This window comes from Trematomus bernacchii, unplaced genomic scaffold, assembly GCF_902827165.1.
Source record: "Trematomus bernacchii unplaced genomic scaffold, fTreBer1.1, whole genome shotgun sequence".
NCBI classification, from domain to species: Eukaryota; Metazoa; Chordata; class Actinopteri; order Perciformes; family Nototheniidae; genus Trematomus; species Trematomus bernacchii.
This window is the reverse complement of record NW_022987739.1, coordinates 12,913,871-12,927,324: the sequence shown is the minus strand read 5'-3', so window position 1 is coordinate 12,927,324 and position 13,454 is coordinate 12,913,871. Positions and strand designations below refer to the sequence as shown.

General features: G+C 39.0%; 1 protein-coding gene across 2 annotated transcripts in view; it reads right to left on the bottom strand.

The window, feature by feature from the left end:
* Positions 1 to 12,945, bottom strand: part of kank3 (KN motif and ankyrin repeat domains 3) — a 29,085-nt gene extending 16,140 nt beyond the window's left edge. Inside the window, exon 1 of one of the 2 annotated variants that reach the window (XR_004557216.1) lies at positions 12,892 to 12,945. The gene's annotated coding sequence lies outside the window, so the exon portion shown is untranslated. The remainder of the gene's footprint in view (positions 1 to 12,891) is intronic. The other variant, XM_034147360.1, reaches the window with a different exon arrangement.
* Between the last annotated feature and the right edge of the window lie 509 nt (positions 12,946 to 13,454).

The window sequence follows — 13,454 nt, the reverse complement described above, 5'->3', positions numbered from 1 at the left end:
CAAGCTGCATTCCTTCTCTCTTCAACCCCCCAGTCCTGACCAGCTGAAACACACACACACAAAATGCAAACACACACACACCTGAGTTTCAACTCTCATAATGACACGTGCACAAGCCAAGAACAATTTAACAAAAATGCCCATAAGCGCATGTACATAAGTCCTCAAAGCAACAGAAAAATATTAAGAACACACACACACACACACACACACACACACACACACACACACACACACACACACACACACACACACACACACACACACACACACACACACACACACACACACACACACACACACACACACACACACACACACACACACACACACACACACACACACACACACACACACACACACACACACACACACACACACACACACACACACACACACACACACACACACACACACACACACACACACACACACACACACACACACACACACACACACACACACACACACACACACACACACACACACACACACACACACACACACACACACACACACACACACACACACACACACACACACACACACACACACACACACACACACAATTCTGCAGTCAGAGATTATGAAGTTTATGTTGAAAGCTACAAATATTAGGCAGTAAAAAAAACACCCAACATTTTTTTACTGTGAACAGAAAAAGGTAATTGTCCTTTAGACTCATCAGAAAGCTTTAGACGTCTGTATTTTCCATAGACTGTATATATAAAGGTATTTTCCCATGGCTACAAATTACATGACAGTTTTCAGTTTGAATGCAACACTGCAATCCACTTTTGAATGCAACAGTCACAACTAAAATTGTAAAGTAAATCTCTGTCAGGGCTCTGTCAAACGAAGTGGAATAAACACTACTTCAGGATGTTACTGCTTGAAAGGTTCAGTAGGAACTTGTGACGAGTTGAGCCGACTCATGGAGAAGAGAACATCAAGCTGTCCTGCTGCTTTCAGTGGAAGAGGAAATGTTGTGCTGGGTCGAGGCTTTGGGGCCATGTTTTTAAACAGTGACCTCACCCCCACCGCCTGACGCCCTTTTCCTGAGAAGGAAAGTCAATCTGACAGACGAAGAGGGAGTAAAAGCCAACATCCTCTCTCAGCAGTTTTTGCTAACCGACTGCTTTACATGAGAAAAAAACTTGTTCAGAAACGTACACACACAAAAACCACTCCATATGCCACACACTGATTTCATTTTTGAGTAAAACCCATTGTCTTTTTCTGAATCTAACCAACCATTCGAGCTCTGAACACAGGAAACAGCATCTCAACACGAATGTTAACAAACTTCAACTTTCTCATTTAACCAAAACCTTAAAGCTCCTAATCCAGAACTTAATGTCTTGTGGAAGCTAGAAGAACATTTGTATCATCATGCCTTTATCCTTGTGAGGACATTTAGACCTAATAGACAGAAATACAAGCACAAGACACACACATGAGGGCCTCTCTGCTGCTTTGATATAAATCTGCAGTTTCCTGAAGGGAAGCCCACTACTCCCCCAATAAATCCCCCTCATCACTACATACACACACACATAACCCCTTCATGCCCCTGTGGGAGACCTCCTATTGTCTCCCAGTAGGAGCTGGGGGGGGGGGGGGGGGGGTCCTGCCAGGAAACCCATCAGGCCGTCCTGAAAGCTGCTTCCTGAAGGCAGCAGGAAATCACCGGAGAGAGGACAAGCTCAAACTGAGAGCTGAACAAATAGAGCCAGTGTGACACGCTCACACACACAAACACTCACACACTGCTGCCAACAACAGCACCAAGGCCAACAGCACATGATGCATCACACAGAGGTTAGATAACGTGCTATCACTTTTGCACGAGGACTCAAGTGTTAAAGTGTCACGCAGTTACAGTCGGACACCTCTCTATATAAACATTGTATATAAAAAGAGCTGAGCTACTTCCTGTCTCACATCTTTTCATCATAAATTAGTGTTTCCCAAACAGACTTTACTGGTGCAGGACGTCTAGGTATATCAACAGCCACCAAAATACATTTAGCGACATATTTTAGAATTTGTATGCCTCAAATTTGAGTTATCCGCACAGTCTCCCATTATTCTAAAAATAAGACCTGGAGGACATTTTACACAGATGTCCAACAGGGTAAAGTGATGACATTTAAAACGGACATGGATGTAAACTGAAACTAAACATGTTGTTGTATCATTACAAGAGAAAGAGCCAATTAGAGGAAGGGGGTCTACTGACAATCACCCATGCAGAGAAACAGAGAGACGTTCTTTGTCATGTTAGAAAGTGTGTTTGTTTGATGTATTTTATTATAAAATATATCAAATCTTATTCCATTGTAGAGCAGCACTTTGATAGCTTAGCCCTTCCTTGGTGCCCCCCATGTAAACTACCAACAGTAATGGGATGTTATCCTGTGTAAAACGCTGTTCATTAAACACTGAAGTCACATTTATGTTTTGCGTGTCCTGCTGTACCCAGATAAAAAGATAAATCAATTTATTTATATTTTATCACAATCAGGTTGACTTCAAACATCACATGCGTCCTGCCCACCCTCCCTTTTCCTTCCAGATTCCTCAGCAAACACAATCAGGCACATTCAGCCCCCACAATGAGGCTTTATGCCTGTTTAGTGGTGACGCTGTTTTCGAGAAGTTTTGTGAAGACTCCTTGTTTTCTCCACAACAGACCCCTCCCCTACAATCCCTGCCTTTGGCCGACTGTGTCCAGGTTCAAAATGTCACAAAGTGATTCAATAAAGTGGCCGGGGAAGTCCGTCACTCTGGGATTGTTAAGATGAACAGAGTCTGGCTTCCCAGTGGATCTGAAGATGCTGAGTAGCTCTTTGAGTTGACCCAATCTTTGTAATTTTTTTTCTTATCCATCACATAATCAACATAAGGGAAAGTGTCCATCGTTCGAAGCAAATGTAGCCAATGACAACAGGATCAGTCGGCGCTCTAAACACACCTAAAGCCTCATCAATTTTACGTTTATCAATGTGTATATCATGTAAGTTCATATTTTTAAAGTCTATATTTATACAATACTCGCATGCCCATACTAATGTACATTCAAAGACATAGAGAAGGCCAAGATTGGGGGAAATCCATTGTCCTTTTTCTAAACGAAAACATTCAGTCGACATCGGACACTTGAGTATTGATAAATCAAGTGGGCATCTTCCAATGTTTCAGTTCAATAATCCCACTTTGTGTTCCTGTCCCTCACTGCAGCTCACAAAAGAAACACTCAGTGGGAGTTTCACACAAATAAGAAAGAAGAAGATGGAAAGAATTTACAATGGTAAAAGTATTTTGGGATAGATTATATCTTGGCAACTTTACCCAGTAAAGCTTTAAACAGAGACCACCACAGAACAAACCGGACTGGACATGAATACATTATAAGAAATAGCTTGTTCATGTTTATTTCCGAAAAATAGGTTTTAGCATCAGTTTGCAGCCCAGAGAGCTGCACACAGTTAGTATCCCAGCAGCGGCAGCAGCATGCAGTCAGCTGAGACTGGGACGTCCAATGGCTGCCGGCTAACTGCCCCTCCCTCAAACAAAGCAGAGCTCACATGTCGAGTTGTTCCCAATTAGCCAGTTTCCAGCTCTAATGTCACGTTGCATTTTTGGAAGAAAAACACCTTGTTTTCCCTTCTGTGGTGAGACACAAACTCTGCAGGCCTGTAAACTGCACTGTTGTTGAAGCTGCTTTTTAGATACGTTAGAAAACACTTTTTTCCTAACTGAATTTTCCATATACAAATGTTTTTCTCTATCCGCACATTTCCTGTTCCCTTAATCACTTCAGCTTTTTGTGTTTCTAGCCAAGCAAATCTCCAAAAGTCTCTCTATGTTGACCTAGATATCCGGTCCACAGATTTGTGTTTAAGACCCATAAAGTATGTCTCCTTCACATCAGTAGCAAACTGGAGCCAACAGATGTTTGAGTCTTCTAACTACACAACAGGACCAGATGTCAGCAGCTTTCTGCCCAGAAACAACTGAAAAATATGTCTATTATATTGTGTTGTTTCCCATACTGGTGGAAATTACACCATCTCAGCATCTCTTTCATTGAGTGTTGGAGTAATGACAAGGCACTGGGTGTATGTAGGTCTTTAAAATGTCTTCCAAAGCTCCTGTGAACACACCTTTCTCAACATGGAGCTGCTTCTGTGAAAAATACATGTTTGTGGGCTCTAATTCAGTTTTCCATCAGGCAGTGATTCAGTTAGCTTCTCAGATTAAGGCCGCTCATTACCCCCGAGAGGCAATCTGATGTATCCCAGGCATTAGAAAGCTTCATTGAACATAATGATGCCACGTGGCCGAGTCTGAGACAATCTACTGACTAATCCAACCCAAATCACAAAGGAGCCTTTACATAACATTTGACTTATTTACACTCCTCTTAACATCATTTATTCAATTCATTACAGAACTCTTTTACCTCCTTGTTTTTCAGAATGTTGGTAACCATGTTCTAATAAGAAACAGAAGGTAAATAAATACTTTACTAATGTTTCATTAATGAGTTAGAGGCAAGAACAACCAACGTTTAGTTTGTCAAGTCGTGTGAAGGTGCTCTGGCTCCGTTAATACATTCGATTTATTTTGTTTTTTTAGTTCATCGGGTACACTCTCCAATGGACAGTCTGTACCAAAACCAACTAACATTTGCTTTGAATGTACAGTATAGTGTGTATGTATTAAAAAAGAGAAACCTCTGACCCCTCATTATTTGTTTATTTAAATGTTTTATATATTAACATGACTTGAATTGACAAACCAGTCACATAGATGTTTTCCAACTGAGCTACCCAAATGGTATACTTAATAATTGGCTTATAACTGATCTGTAAAGAAGAAGTAAATTATTTATTTCCATTGATAGTAATAGTAAGGCATTTTAAAAAACCCTATAGAGAGGCGAAGTCCCTCCCTTTCCGGGGGAGCTCCATGGGACCTTATTTCGGAAAAATTATGTATTGAAGTCAATGGGGAGAGAAAGATTATCTTTCGATCCCGTTTGAATTGTGCCACGAATTACACATATGATGTTTGTCAATTTAAAAGATAATTTTGCAAGTCAAAAAAATAAAAATGTGTCGTAAAACTGTGAAGTAACACTTTTTTTTGTGTGAACCGCTCAATGAACTACATCTCTGGTCTCGCACACGTCACCAACACCAAGATGGCCGTCACGTTGGCACATTTCACTTCTTTCTTTCAGAATGAGGCAAAAAGTATTAAAAGAGGTGAAAATCACTACAAGTCTGGGCATGTTGAGAGCTGTACATACACAAAAGGGGAGTTAGTCGGTTCCGTAAGAGCCAGCATGCGGGACCGGCTTTACAAGGTTTCGGTGAGTAACACGAGTGTAATGTGTAACGTTAATGACATCACTTACGCGACTCTGGGATTTGTAGTCTTTCTAGTTGCGTATTTTTCATAGTCTTATATTTCAACAGTTTTACGACAAACTGTGACTCTTTTGACATGGAAATGATTATTTAAGATTGACAAACATCATAATGTGTAATTCGTGGCACAATTCAAACGGGATCGAAAGATAATCTTTCTCTCTCCATTGACTTCAATACATAATTTTTCCGAAATAAGGTCCCATGGGGCGGAAGTAGAAGGGCGGGACTTCGCCTCTCTATTACAAAATGGAGCCGGCATTTTCTTTAACTTTTTTTAAAGCACTTCCACAATAGAAAAGTATACATAGAAAGAGGAGATAAAAAGAGTTACAGAACATAAAACACTATTTGTAACGAAAAGTGGGACTATCCAAAGAAAAATAGGATACAAAAGTTTGCTTTCATCCTGCCTTGGGATCCGAACATGTAGGTGTTATACAGCCTCTTTATTTGACTTCAGATGGCAGAGGTGCTTTTCCACAGTGCTAAACACAACATTTCTTCCATTATGAGCCTGTGAACAGAGGTGATCTCTGTGCTGGAAAACTAGTTTGAAACGGGAGTTCAATGGCTCGCTCTCAGAAGCTTTCTCCGGCGCCAGAGAAAGTTTTAGTACAACCGCAAACTAAACTTCTCTCTCCTCTGCACACAAAAACGTTCATTGTTTCGTCAGAAAAAAATGGTTCAAAGGGTTTCAGGCATTAGAGGAAGTGTTTCTAAAAGCAGTCAAGGATTGATTCTTCGACAGAGAGAAGTGGTCAGTTCAGACGGAGGGAGAGTTTGACCTTTTTGGTTCTCAAGCCTCACAAGTCAACCATTCTGCCACTTTCACCATTTTACAGCCAAACTATCACAACATGTCAATCAGAGTCTGGTAAACTATTTCATCATATTAAGCTAATTATAGCTGCATTGATTGGCTAGTTCGGTGTTTTCCCATCCTTATTTGTGCGTAAACGGTTTAATCAGTGCCTGTCTCCCAAGCTCTGCCTAAGTTCTTGAGTAAGTGTGGGTATTTTTAGCCCTGCGTTCTTTATTCAGTGTTTCTCAGGCAGTGGTAATAGCAGAGGGGGGAGCATGTGATTGGACCACAGTGGTAGACGCTCATTGACAAATTGTGTGATATTCTGTATAAGGGATGGCATGACAACTGTAGTTCGGAGTCAATATCAACATTTCGAAAACCCTTATTCCCCTTTACGATGGTCAATGTTTAACAACAAAACCCTGTTGAAATCAGCATGAGTACAGCTAGTTACCGTTAGCCGTTAGCAGCAGGTGGACTGAGCAAACAGCCGACTTCAACAGAGGTACCATCGATTTACTTACTGATGCGTTCAAGTTTAATTCAGTAAAAACTATTACTGGACAAAGTCACATTTTAACATTATCATGACGTGTTCAAATGAATCCTGACCCCTTTTGCATTACGGAGCCCATCTCGTTATCCATGCTTTGTTGGCGTTACATTTTAGCCATGTCATGACTATTCATATCTATGTGTTAATTAATAAATGTTTACAGCTTTTTCTCAGAAATTGTTCGGCTTATTTCAAAACTTGAACTTTATATTTGTGAAATGTTTTTAAAGTAGGTGAAGTTTGGTAGGAAAGTGGGAAAGTTGCTGGTTTTGACATTTACTTAAAAAATATCAGTGGCACTGTCCTTAAACAACCCTTTAATTTTCAGAAAAAATATGAATGATAATAGGATAAGAGGAACACAAGGGTTATCTGTTATCTTGAATTCCCAGTAGTTAATCATCTGGACATCTGTTTCCGCCTGTCACCGCTCACTGTTTTTTATCCTAAGATATAGTTATTGTGATTCTAAAATGACCCTATTCATTTTCCAAATGGTCCTCATCACAAGTTAGCTCTCAAATGATCAAACTCTTTTTTCATGACCACAAGATAATCAAGTTTTCCAGTGTCTCATTTTACTCAAAGAGTCTGTTCAAGTCTGATAGCTTTATAGAATTATATTAAAGTCAAAAAGAGAGATCAGAGCTGATTGAATTTATTCAAAATGTCAGGAGGAAGGACTTCATGACGAAAATAATCAGACAACTGAATTCCACATTATTAGGTTAGATTTCTTGAAACCATTAATCTGTCATCCCGAGAAATGTCCAATGTCTTGGGATAACAATTACATTCAAACACAATCTGCAAAAGAAAACATCAGTAGAGTTTGCTTGAGTTTCAGACATAACAATCTCGAGACTAACACTGAAAATAACCGTATAACAAACTCTTGTAAGTATAATACAGTTTACCAGCTACAAAGAACAAACAGGACACTATTTAGTATTATTAAATGTGTGTGTAGTTGACATTTATCTAATTCTGCTGTGTGTATTTGTCATGTATTGTAATCACTCAATACTTCCTGTCCAGCTGTCAGCTAACTCTGGTGCCATTGTTAACATATGCTACAAAAATCAGAACACAAGTTTGTTTTTTCCTAGCTTAAACTAAAAGAAGAAAACTCAGCTGCTTCTTACAGACAGACTGAAGAGCTTCTTCTCCTTTCGGGACATTTTGGAAAACCACTCCAATCATAGGATCTGGCATGAAGCTGAAAGTGGTAATTTCCTTTTCCAAAGCCTGGGTGCATCCTAATTCAGAGGAAAACCTGCTGATATCAGGTTTCACACAGCCCCGACACTTAAAACTAATTGTTGCCTGAGAAGAAAAGAGAAGCTTAAGCTTTAATAAAGGTAAACAAAACACAGACTTTCAAAGAGCAGATAATTAATATGTTTAAGCTCTCCTGGAATTAATGTTCTGATTTTGATCACTCGATCAGCTTTGAACTAATAAACAAATGGCCTGACCTTTGACAGGACTTTTCACTCTCTAGAGGAAAGTGCAGCCCTCTCATTAATTTCAATGACACCAGTCAGGCTAATGGGGAACAAAAAGACAGAAGTAATATCAGCTACCAAGCAAAATATACTAAAAACGCAAAAAATGACTCTGGGGGTTCTACATTATATTACTGGCTTAAATACTGATTAATTCTTGTGTAAGCAGCATTTTACTGTTTTATTTTTAAATCCTTTATATATTATGGGTAGTTAAATATATAACAAAAGTTTACAGATGATTTTATATATATGAAATCATTTTACAAAAAGTGTCTATTAAGTAAAGCTGTTAAAAAGAAAAGCAAAGCATCAATGTAGCATAAAATAAAAACACTCAGTAAAGTACACTTACTTCATTATAGATTACTTTAGTAAATGTACTGAGGTACTTTCCGCCACTGCTGGAGAGGCAATGGGTTTGCCATTTAAACATTGCTTATGTTACGCAAACTGTTTCATTGTCTAACATGTATCTCAAAACAACAACGTCTAACAAATGTCTGAATGCCTTCCTAAAACTGCACTCAGTGGTACTTCACAATGGGCGTAGGAATAAACTGCTTCAAAACTTCCATTGAGGTGATGTCAGTAAATTCATGTTGAACAACTTGGCTTGTCTGTAGAGACCAAAGAGGAAACAGGAAAAAGATTTAAGGTTGCGAGCCCGCCAACTTAAAAATCTTATTTGACAGATTCTCAAAGGCTGCAAATGCTACCAGAAGTCTGTCTGTCCTCGTGAAGAGATGCCGTTCACAGTGAAGAAGATAATTATAAAGAAGAAATCCAAAACAAAGACAACACAGATTGTTACTGACCTTAAATGTAAACAAAGACAGTTTCCTTGTGCATGTAACAGCGAGTCAATTCTAACACAGGGGTTCTTTTGGAATGTAACACCATCAGATTTCTAGAGAAAAACAAGTCATTTTCGTTTTTGTTTGTCCATGTAACGCTGGTGAGTCCAGCTCTATCTTTGCTCGTCATGTCACTGCAGTCCAAAGAGTAGCTTGCAGTCTGCTAAAATTAAAACCACTCGAAATAGAGCTAAAAATACAACAGCATGCGTCTTATCAAGCTCATGAGTATGAGCACACAACCACATTTAATTCAGTTTGTATCCAATTAACTGTGCTCCTTCTGTTCTTAGGTGTAAATAGGGGAAGAAAACATGAATAAGAAACCGTGTCTATGAAACAAAACCAAAAAGATGAGCAGAAAAGGAAAATCAAGAGTATCAGAGTGACCTCCTGACACTGCCAACTAAACTTACAGTGAATCTATTTTGGAGGCGACAGCCAGTAAGCCAAACCCCAGAGTCCTGTTGCAGAAAGAGACACTTCCCCTGAGAGGGCGTCAGAAAGTTAAGGGATAAACACTAATTCAAAGGACAATTTCCAGCTTACTCATCCCAATTTTGCACAGTAGGTTGTTTCGTTATGAATTTGGACAGATTTCTTTGCCTTAGTTGCATTTCAAAAACATGACAAATCAACCTTCATCTTATAATGACACATTAACGGCATATTCAACTTCTAGCTTGTATTTCTGTTTCATTTAACAATAAGACGCTAGAGAGGAAGTTCAACAGAAAGGCCAGCGCGTCCTGACATTCCTATCTAAAGTAAATAAACATTCATTGTTTCTCTGTGGCCTTTTATCCAATCAGTTTGTACAACATTCTCCACATGAGTATTACCAAGACCAAACAAAACATGACCCTCTTTTCATTATGGTAACTATCATTTAGACACCCTTTACACGAGAACGAAACGGCTTGTATCTGCAGTTTCTCTTGCGTATAGCCCTTTCATTTACACGAGGCCGTAACAAAACGATAGAAACGGACCCCACAAACGATAACGGGTCCCAAGGTGGATAGATTTGCAAACGAAACGCTCTGGGGGGTCAAACGGCTCCGTGTAATCGCCTCTATACGATCATTTCCTGAAAAAATAACGATAGCCCCGCCTCTCCCCGCCTCTGCTGCTCACTGCTGTAGCATGGCCAGTAGCTACTGTCAGTAGCTACTGCTAGTGCTACTGCTACTGCTACTGACCATGCTACAGATGTTAGTACAACATCTACAGCTCGACCATGCTACAGATGTTAGTGCAAAATCTACAGCTCCTCTACCACAACCATCAGCAACAAGTGGACATGGAGAATTACATGAATGTTGCTAAATCCACCGTGGGGCATAAACAGAAGGGCAACCATGGCAACATTGCTCCGGGGTCTTCTTCGCTGCTTTTGGTGTATTTTGTGGCGGAAGTTACAGCGCCACTTACAGTCCCGGCATATGTACTACAGCGTGTCCAGCGCTTTCGAGCGGTCTCGTGTGGAAGTACAGCGCCACTTACAGTCCCGGCATATGTACTACAGCGTTTCCAGCAGTCTCGTGTGAACAGACACGTTAAATGAAACGAATGCATGTGAACGGAAGACTTTTTTGCGCAAACGTTCCCGTGTAAAGGCAGCCTTAACCTCACTCATAAACAAGAAACATAAACTGCATTACTTGCAGTCGAACCAGTATCAGCGAACATCATAAACGCTTTCTTAAACTTGTGCTTTAAAATCAAATGTGCATCTAGCTTTTATATAAACCCTCCCTTATACTTGTGGAAATACACACAGTCAACAGAATCAACAAATTAGCCGAATGTTATTTAGGGTTTCATTTACATCTTTGCAGACTTTTAAAGAACTTCAATAACTGATTTTGTTTGCCACTTGGAGGCAGCAGAAACAAGTTGTGAACCTAACTTTGACATATAATCACTTTTTAGTGACAACTTCTTAGCAATTAGTTGCTCTTTTTTTTTTACAAATGCAGTAGTTACAGAGCTACATTATCATTCATTTGAAGTCGAGTTTGATTCCAAATGACGGATTTGCCTATATTCACTCTCTTTTAGCTCTGTTTTTGGCCTCCACCAGCTCCTGAGAGAAATATCTGGCTCTTCAGGTGCTAAACGCTCCTCTAAGTTCACCAGCTACTTGCTAACTGTACTTGTATGTGGTTTACTGCTTAGTGCAGTCGATTTTGTGATTATTTCCCTGGAACAATGTCTAGAACAATGCTATACGAGCTGAGAGAGTTACCCCTTTCTTATTGTTTTCCAATTGTCATTTGATATCTTGTTGTCATTAAAATATTGATTATAGCCATACTTGTTTAAGGGAAAGATCAAACAACCATCAAGCCAGCATAAGATCTTCTAACCATGTCAAACCCTGTGAATCTGTCATCCTAAATGTATCCAAGTCTGTACTTAAAGTTTAGATTTCCCACATTTTCCAGAATCCCATTGCAAAACAGGAGTAAGCATATGCAAGACAGATGTTCCTGCTGCTTTTATGGTCATTTTTTGTATCAGTATTGTTGCTTTTAAGATAGTCAATCACTGATTTCTGTTTGTTTCACTGTGACCGACCTCTGAAAATTCAACACCACATTTTAAAAACTGCTCTGGGAAAAGTGAGGTGGCCGAGATGATGAACGGTGTAATAACAGACAAGAGAGCAGCTAAGGGTGAGGAGGGGGGAGAGGTTCAACACTTCTGACTATACAGGAGGTGGAGGGGGGGATTTCCATCCAATGTAACAACCACAACAACAGTATGTGAGAGAGATTAATGCTCTACGACTAAAAGCAGACACACAAACTATTTCATAAGTTTATATTAACTTCATTGATGTGAACATATTTATGAAGCATCAAAAACAGAGGTAATTTATGCGAGAAAGGGAGATGAAGATAAATGTTTGGCACAAACCAATAAAAGTCACGGAAAAGCCAACAATGCAAACTTTATAAAGATGTGCAGTGATTTGTGGAGCAACAACAACACAGGTAGATTACAGAAAGATACACGTGTCTAAATCTGCCTTAAAGAGCACTATCAGGGATTAATGACCAACAAGAGCATTTCACTTTGTCCACCCTGTTCAGAACATCAATAAATACAATTACTAATTCTATTTTTCTATTTTTAAGAAGGTCAGGTTACAGTTTAGGTAGGGAAAAAGATCTTTGGAAGCATGATTCTTAAAAACAAACATAGCAGAGAAAATAGCTTTTCTTAATAGGAGTGAACAATTTGGAGGGTCAAATTAAGTATTTATTATTATAAATATGATTTCCAAAACCCATGACGAATTAAATATTTCACAGATATTAAAGATAGAAAGTATAAGTGTATATTCAGTTAATTAAAGGATGTTGGCAAGATTCATGGATGTTTTCAACACTATAAAAAGCACACTAGGAATATAAATACACACGTCTATGACACTAAAAGTAATACTAGAACATCAAGGACACAGATTTACAGCAGCAAAAAACTAAATGTAGAAAGTGTTTCAAGTATGTCCTACAGGCGTTGTATAGACAATTAGACCATTAGTTGTGATCAATAATTCACCGTAACTCTTTGAAGCAGCTAATAACTAAAACACTCTCAGCTAAATCGTTTTGTCTTTCGTTCACGATTGGATCAGTCATGCAATAACCAGCTAATCAATAAGTATCAGCATCATGTGAGTTAATGGATCCCTCGGGCTGTGTCTTACCTTCTGGCTCCAGTCTCACTGAGAGTTCTCATGACTTTCTGAGAAGGTAAGAAAAGTTTGGGAGGAGAAGAAAATAATAAAAACTCCTACCCCTCTGACTAATGTCAAGCTATCTCACACGTGAAACGCATTTCCTGTTTAGTTTTTCAAAATAAGACGCCAGCAAAAAACAACAACATGTAGGCCTACTTTATGTTATTTGTTCTCGTTGTATGCTACTTGATACTTCTACTTGATTAGCAGCATTCATTTTATTGCACTATAGCCTATGTTTTAGGCAATGTTAGTTACATATTATTATAAGATCGAAATAAAATAAACAAATTATGATACAAGAGGAACATGGGGATTCCCATTTTGTTAAAATTAGTCTGCGGTATGAACATGTTTTTAAATAATTTCCACCATTATGAAAACCAATATTAAAGTAATGAAGGCATTAATGCATCAACAACAAGTATAATCCAGTCATTTGTAAATTATTCTAAAACGGGCTTTTCTGCACTCAATTGAGTACTTTTGGTCTCGGCATTTTCCGCTGTGTTTATTTCGAGGATGTTTAC